General features: G+C 34.0%; 1 long non-coding RNA gene across 2 annotated transcripts; it reads right to left on the bottom strand.

The window, feature by feature from the left end:
- Window positions 1–992: 992 nt before the first annotated feature.
- LOC139856068 (uncharacterized) lies at window positions 993–7,465 on the bottom strand. Of its 2 annotated transcripts, XR_011761657.1 has the most exons (4): window positions 6,972–7,465; window positions 1,759–2,199; window positions 1,401–1,537; window positions 993–1,330 (listed from the first exon to the last, which is right to left on the bottom strand). It is a non-coding gene; the product is annotated as an uncharacterized lncRNA (long non-coding RNA). The 2 variants fall into 2 exon arrangements; XR_011761656.1 differs by having other exon boundaries at window positions 1,401–2,199.
- Between the last annotated feature and the right edge of the window lie 1,370 nt (window positions 7,466–8,835).

Genomic DNA, 8,835 nt, shown 5'->3' with positions numbered 1-8,835 from the left:
TCCTGACCCCCCATGCGATCGCATGGGTTTTATGCCTATTTCCCATGCGATCGCATGGCCCCAAAATTCAGCTCACAATTTTTTTGTTTTCTTGTTTGTCGACATATTATTATATATATATAATATATATATAATTTATATTAATTATATATATATTATATTATATTCATGTACATAGTTGACTTGTAATTTTAAGTCCGTTGGCTCGTACGTTGATACTCGGTTTATATCTCGGTTCTGAATTTTCGAACGTCCTTTCGTACGCTTAGAAAACTTGTACTTTACGTTTCGTGACTCATACCTTTGTCAAAATATAGACTTAAATTATCAATTACTATGTTACCCGAAGTGTATCCTGAACGTTCGAGTGTTTTGGTCATTTGCTTCTTTAAATCAACTTCTCGTTGTTTATTAATATATATTTAATAATATTATTTAAAAATCTAAACGTTTTATAACTAGGTTAATATTTATCATTTTTTGTAAAATATATATATTCATTTAGAAATATAAATTTATATATATAATTGAAATATAATATAATGTTTAGTTTCTCAAAACTAATTATATTTCAATATATATAATTTAAAATCATTTAAATAGTAGAAATTATTATATCACCTAACGTTTACGCTCTAGAACTTAATTTGATATAATTCATTTATGCGCCAACGTTTATTTTAACTTCTTAAACGTTCTAAGTAACCTAACTAAATATTAATCGAATCAATAATCAAATGTTACTATCGTTTACTTAATTTATTTGAAATTATATATATACATTCAATATTCATAAACACGTTTTAAATACATGTTGCAAGTTATTTATATATTTAATTCTAAAAATTAATATTCCAATTGTATATATATATTTATACACATGTCCATTAATAAATGATTGTTCGTGAATCTTCGGGAGTAGTCGAAGGGTAATTGAATATATAAAAGTAGTTCAAAAATTTTGAAATTCAACTTTATAGACTTGCTTATCGTATCGAAAACATTAAAGATTAAGTTTAAATTTGGTCAGAAATTTCCGGGTCGTCACACAACACAAACTTACTGAGGCAGTGATTCGTAAAGATCCATGTTGAAATTCGTTGCTTATTCATTCTAAAGCATTAGTTGAGTGATATCATAGATGTTTACAGTTGTAATGTCATGCTCTTTAAATACAACTATTGTAATTTCATAACATGAAACTGTAAGGAATATAGTGTTTACGTGGTTACCTTAGATTGATGATTTCGATTCTTCGGCATCTTTTCTGGGTGCAGTTTATGTCGCCAAAGGGCATAACATTGCTGATGTAACGGATGGGATATGTAATCTGTTGTTTGTTAAAGGAGCTTGTTAATCAGGTAATTGTGATATGTAATTTGGATAATTATGTGTATTACCTGTTACCACTGGAATTTGGCTTGGCATGTAGATATTTGATCGTACAAAATGAAACTGAAGTACTTATCTTGGATATCCAGTAGGGGAATGCGTTAGAAATCAGTAATTCTCCCAAATGTCAACGTGGTGGTACATTCTACAATTCGTTGCCTGGGTCAGATTACTTTGCATACAAACCTCGAGATCCTATAGGAAGCATCTACGTCTATTTTCAATTTTAAAAAGCGTATATACTCGGCGTCCATTTTTGCTTGAATCGTGTTACCCTTTAGTATATTTGAGTTTCAAAATAGCTATAATAATATTATAGGCTTATAGCATACTAAACTCTGGAATAGTTATGGTTAGTTTGCGCACCATTTCATCAATCAACATACAACACTGGTAGGAGCATGATCCGGGGGATTTTTTGCTATCCATTTCACTATATAAAGATAATATGCTGACCACTGGCCAACATAAAGAGCATATATCAAACATCAAACAGTGCGATTCTAAGAACTACCAATTAATCATTTATACACTATCATCATAAATCTAAAATCTAACATATATTATCAACTAAAAGGTAACATAAAAAACAAATACCAAATGATACGTTTAAAAATCGCACTATAAACATACACATACTATCATCCACTAAAACACTACAATGTCTATATAAGAAAGCTACCAAAATTGTAATAAAAAAAAATTTAATAAATAAAGGAAAAAAAACACTGACCTACACGAAATTACCGCATCCTCAGAAAGCAACCTGCGAAAACGAAAACCAAGAAACAAAGATTAAGCTACATGCTACACTGTTAGTGTTGATGTAATTTAGATATTATTAATTGTGATTGGTTAGTTATATGTTATAAATGGAGGGGGAGCTTTTGTAAATTAGAAAGTATGTAGAAGACTTGATTTAGTAATTGATCTTTTTATTAATTCAATTTTACTTGTTGTTGTGTACACTTTTGCAATAGCCATCGCCTATTTATAGGCATCACTAAGTCGGTTTACACTTTTTCTAGTAATTTCTTAACTAGATAAATTTAGCTTCTTCTTAGCTAGTATCTATAATTTAAATATCTATTACATTAGAAAATATCTAATGTTACTAATTATTTCTAGTATAATCTAGAAAAACATTATATTTTAACACTCCTCCTTAATGTTTTTCGACGTTACTCCGAGCATGTTGCGTAGGAACTCGAACTTGGGTCTTGGCAGTGCTTTGGTAAAAATATCTGCAAGCTGCTCTTCGGTCTTGCAGTATTTTAATTCGATATCTTTCCTGGCTGAGACTTCTCGTAGAAAGTGATATTTGATGTCAATATGTTTTGTTCTACCATGAAACACAGGATTCTTAGCCATCGCGATTGCAGACTTGTTATCGCAATATATCTTTGTAGCTTCGTCTTGTTTCTCGCCCATATCTTCTAGTATTCTTCTTAGCCATATAGCTTGATTAGCCGAGTTTGCAGCAGCGACGTACTCGGCTTCGGCTGACGATTGTGCCACAGTTTCTTGTTTCTTTGATGTCCATGAGAATACACCAGATCCAAGTGTGAATGCGTATCCTGAAGTACTTCTCATGTCATCTACCGATCCGGCCCAATCACTATCTGTGTATCCATGAAGCTTCGAGTCTATTGTGGGATTGTACCATATACCATAGTCCTTGGTACCTTGCAAGTATCGTAGTATTCTTTTAGAAGCTCCGTAATGTATTTGAGTAGGGTTTTGCATGTACCTGGATAGCAGACTCGTTGCGTACATGATGTCTGGTCTTGTTGCTGTCAGATAAAGTAGGCTTCCGATGAGACTTCTGAATCTTGAAGCATCCGCTTTCTCCGATCCATCATCTTGTCTCATCTTCTCATTTGCAACTAGTGGCGTCGCGACGGTTTTACAACCGTATAGTTTAAACTTTTTTAGGAGATTTTCTGTGTATTTCTTTTGGCATATGAAAATGCCTTCCTTTTCTTGACTGATTTCGATGCCAAGAAAATAGCGCATCAAACCAAGGTCGCTCATCTCAAACGTTTTCATCATGTCTTCTTTAAACTCTTGTATCATTCTCTCATTGTTTCCCGTATATATAAGATCATCGACATACAAGGAAAGAATGAGAGTGTCAGAGTTACCTTGGGTTTTGATGTAGAGTGTGGGCTCACTTTGACTCCTCCTGAACCCTGAACTTGTGAAGTAGCTGTCAATGCGGCTATACCAAGCACGTGGTGCTTGTTTAAGTCCATATAAAGCTTTCTTTAGCTTTAAGACTTGATTTTCTTTTCCTTTCTTAATGAACCCTTGTGGTTGCTCGACGTATATTTCTTCTTCGAGAAACCCATTTAGAAAAGCTGACTTCACATCTAGCTGGTAAATCTTCCACCTTCGTTGAGCTGCTAGCGCCACAAGTGCTCTTATAGTATCCAGTCGTGCTACCGGTGCGAAAGTTTCATTGTAGTCGACTCCAGGCTGTTGTGAATAGCCTTTAGCTACTAGCCTTGCTTTGTGTTTTTGTATAGAACCATCAGGGTTGAGCTTTGTTTTGTAAACCCACTTAACTCCAATGATTTCTTTATCTGTGAGATGATCAACTAACTCCCATGTGTTGTTTTTCTCGATCATTCTGATTTCTTCGTTCATAGCAGTCACCCATTTTTTATCTTTGGCTGCAACTTCATAGCTTTCAGGTTCTATGGTTGTAAAGTTACATGTCTCGTATACCTCTGCTAACGCTTTGACTCTTCCAGGTGTGGACTCTGGGCTTGACTCGTCTTGCGCCAAAGGTAATTTTGTCGATGGAGAAGTTGGTGTAGTAGGACTTGTTTCTCCGGTACTTTCATGACTAAGATCCTCCGTTTGTAGTGGTTTTTCAGCTGGAGTTTCCATAGATATCCGTGGCAGATATGTTTGTTTTTCAACTTTGTCCTTCTCGCAGTTCCAAGATGCGTCTTCGTCAAACTCTACGTCTCTGCTGATTACTATGTTATTGGTCTTCAGGTTATAGACTCGGTAGCCTTTTGATTGTGTGCTATAGCCCAAGAATATTCCTTTTTCTGATTTTTCTTGGAGCTTGTGACGTTTCTCCTTGGGAACATGGATATAGCAGATAGATCCAAATACTCGTAGATGTTTCGCCGACGGTTTCCTTCCACTCCATGCCTCAATAGGAGTCTTGTTTTCGACGACTTTCGTAGGACATCAATTTAGTATATATACAGCTGTGTATACAGCTTCAGCCCAGAAACTGTTTGGAAGGCCTTTTTCGTGTATCATTGTTTTGGCCATTTCCACTACAGTTCTATTTTTACGTTCAGAGACCCCATTTTGCTCAGGAGCGTAACCAACAGTGAGTTGACGCTTAACTCCTTCATCTTCACAGAATTTATTAAACTGTGTAGAGGTGTATTCTTTTCCTCTATCACTCCTTAGTGTTTTAATATAATGGCCACTACTCTTTTCTATGAAGTTTTTGAAGTTCTTGAATATCGTAAATACTTCAGATTTTTCACGCATGAAATAAACCCACGTCATTCTAGAATAGTCATCGATGAAGAGGATAAAGTACCTGTTTTGGTTAAGAGACGGGGTTCTCATTGGTCCACAAATGTCGGTGTGCACTAGCTCTAGTATACCTTTCGCTCTCCAGGCTTTGTCACGAGGGAAAGGTTTTCGATGTTGCTTGCCCATCATACTGCTTTCACACGTGTCAGTGATTTCTTCTATGCTTGGCAAGTCTCTCATCATATTTTTCTGTTGTAGGATTTTTAGTGCGTGAAAGTTAAAGTGGCCAAATCTTCGATGCCATAGCCATGATTCTTCGACTTGAACTTTCATGGCTGTGTCTTGGATATACTGCCAACGAAGCGGAAAGTTGCGGTTCTCCATTGGCACTTCGGCTATTAATTTATAGTTGTTTTTCTTGTCAAGAATAACACATGATTTATCTTCGAAGTGTAAAGAGTAGCCGTGCTCCATCATTTGTCCAACACTTAGCAAGTTACTTGCTAAGCTTGGTACTAGAAGAACGTCATTAACAGATCGAGTGGCGTTATTAGTTTGAACAGTAATTGTACCTTTGCCTTTAGTGTCAACAAGCGCTCCATTCCCTAGTTTGACGCGGGACTTTACGGACGTGTTGATACTATTAAATAACTTTTCATCTCCTGTCATGTGGTTGCTGCACCCACTGTCGATCAACCAAGTATCGTCCCTCTGTTTATTTGCGACATGGCAGGCATAGAATAGCTGATTTTTGTTCTCCGGTATATCTTCACTTTCTTCCGTGAAGTTAGCTCGATGATTTTGTTTTAAACGGCAATCTTTTTCAAGATGCCCAAATCTTTTGCAGTTATTGCATTGTGGCTTCCCTTTGTGAAAACAATCCTTCTCCAAGTGGTTTGTCTTTTTGCAAATACCACATGGAGGGTGGCCGTTCCTTCTTTGATCGAACCCGGTTCTGGGTTTTTCTCCTCCTTTTGATTTTTCTTCAAAATTTCTTTTCCCCCCATTATTATATTTTTGAGACCGTAATTTGAGTTTAGACTGAAAGGCACTTTCAAGTGAGTTTTCACTACGCCGACTCAGTCTAGCCTCGTATGCTTCTAGAGAGCCAACTAATTCCGTTACTGACAGAGTCTCGATGTCTTTTGACTCTTCAATAGCGGTAATGACATGATCATATTTTTCTGTCATACTGATAAGTATTTTTTCTACGATCCTCTTGTCAGTTATATTATCTCCATAGGCTCTCATTTGATTTACAATTTCTTTTATTCTATAATAGTAGTCTTTAACGGTCTCGGTCTCTTTCATATTTAGATTTTCAAAATCTCGTCTTAGAGTTAGTAGTTTGACGGATCTCACCTTGACATTTCCTTGAAATTCTTCTTGAAGGATCTTCCACGCCTCTTTAGCTGTCGTAGCTCCCATGATTCGTGGAAAGATAGACGGTGTCAAGGCTTGTTGAATATAGCCTAACGCCGCAGCATTTCTTACAACATTTTTGTTGTATTTTTCATGTTCTTCCGCGGACAGAGTTTCGACGTCTTTTGGAGTTGTAAACCAGACTTCGACAATATCCCACAAGCTTTGTGCTTGAAAATATGTCTTCATTCGGATACTCCAAAAATCATAGTTGTCGCCATCAAAGATGGGGACGGGAATATTGTATGCACCAACGGTAGTCATGGTGTACTCGAACAACACCCAAACGGCTCTTGATACCACTTGTTAGTGTTGATGTAATTTAGATATTATTAATTGTGATTGGTTAGTTATATGTTATAAATGGAGGGGGAGCTTTTGTAAATTAGAAAGTATGTAGAAGACTTGATTTAGTAATTGATATTTTTATTAATTCAATTTTACTTGTTGTTGTGTACACTTTTGCAATAGCCATCGCCTATTTATAGGCATCACTAAGTCGGTTTACACTTTTTCTAGTAATTTCTTAACTAGATAAATCTAGCTTCTTCTTAGCTAGTATCTATAATTTAAATATATATTACATTAGAAAATATCTAATGTTACTAATTATTTCTAGTATAATCTAGAAAAACATTATATTTTACATACACTAATTAAAAAAACAATAGTAACATAAATGATTGAACAACAGATGTTAATTTGTAAATCACAGCACAATGATTGGAACAACAGCTATTGCAATAACCTGCGATAAGCAAGGAAAACCCAAAAAAAAAAAGATATAACGAAATAACAAAAACATAGTAAACAATCGCAGCGAAATTCGAAACCCTAAATTACAAATTCGTAAGAAAATCACAGCCTACCTGGTACTTTGGAAACGAAAATTACATACATGGTAACGGAGATAATAATAGCGCTTGTGATGGGCGTGCCGACGGTGACACCGCTATGAGGGTGGAAGGATCCAGTATGTTGTGAGATTGGGAGAAAATAAAAACCCTAGAAAGATGAAATTGGTGCAGAACCATGAAGAACGATGAAGATGAAGATAGATTGGGAGAAAATGAAGAAGGTAGCGGTGACAGTGACATGGAGAGAGTAGGGAGATGAAATTGGTGCAGAACCCTAAGAATGGAAGGATCCAGAAGGTAGGTGAAGTATGACCAGCAAATATCTAATTATCATTATCATTATCAATTGATGTCATCTATTTTATCATTTAGTACAATTTTTTTTCTTTTATCTTTTTTACGAAACTTTAATTTGTCGGCTCTAATTTTTCGGCTCTATGAAGTGGGCCAACCGGCCACTTCCTAGTTTGTAAAATGACGTAAACACCCTTAGAGAATATAATATTCGGGTAAACAATAAAAGTGTGGTTTCAGTTGATATAATTATAATAATGATAATAATGATAATATTACTTATAAATAGATTAATCATATTAATATTTATAAAATGATTCTAATACTAATATTAATGAAAATAATAATAACTTCTATTATTTTCATAATAATAATAATAATCCTAATCATAATAATAATAGTGATACATATAATAGTAATAATAATAATAATTATTATTATTATTATAACACTTGTAATAATAACAATAATTAATAATAATAATAATAATAATAATAATAATAATAATAATAATAATAATAATAACCATAATAATAATAATAATATTAATAATAAAAATAAAAACAATAATAATAATAATTGAAATGAAAACTACCTTAGAAAGCCTTTTAAAAAAAATGCTCCAAGATAGGTTCGAACCCGTGACCTCTCGCTCACCCGCAAACACATTTAACCATTCCTCCAATTCGTTTTATCTGATTTATTACCATTCCATTAATTTATAACCCGTATATCTAACTGTTCTTCTTCATCTTCTTCTTTATAATTTAATCGACCAGAATTCAAAAATCAACAATAACAACAAACTAATTACATGATTTTGATCCCTCAATTGAAACGGAATTAACCAGTAATGGTTGATTTGGATTAATCAGTGAAAAAAAAATTAGAAACAGATCACGAAGAACACATATGAACTCAAAACTTGATTTTGAAATTCAGACACGTTTAGATGATGACTATAAACGAAATGTGTTTTAAATCCTAAATAGAAACTTTATGAATCATTAATTTCAACTGAAACAACCTATAAATATTCAATTCGATCTTTGAACATCCGTTTGCCTTTTTACTCGAAAACTTTGACTCTAAAATTCGAATTCGATAGCAAGAATTGGAATCTGAGATTTTACAGATAGTTTGAATGAAGGATTTCTAACACAACTGCATTAACACATTTTGAAATTTATTTCGAATTCGAGCTTTTGCCAAATATACAAGAACAGAGGTGTCGAGCAAAAAAAAAATATATCAGTTTAATTTAATAGGTGTAATTTGTTAATATCAGCTATATTTGATGAAGGGGTGAATGATTCTAAATAGCCTTAATCTAAACGTTTGTTTTATAGCCAAAACTGAG

Source organism: Rutidosis leptorrhynchoides, chromosome 6 (genome assembly GCF_046630445.1).
Source record: "Rutidosis leptorrhynchoides isolate AG116_Rl617_1_P2 chromosome 6, CSIRO_AGI_Rlap_v1, whole genome shotgun sequence".
Lineage (NCBI taxonomy): Eukaryota > Viridiplantae > Streptophyta > Magnoliopsida > Asterales > Asteraceae > Rutidosis > Rutidosis leptorrhynchoides.
This window is presented reverse-complemented; position numbering and strand designations above follow the sequence as displayed.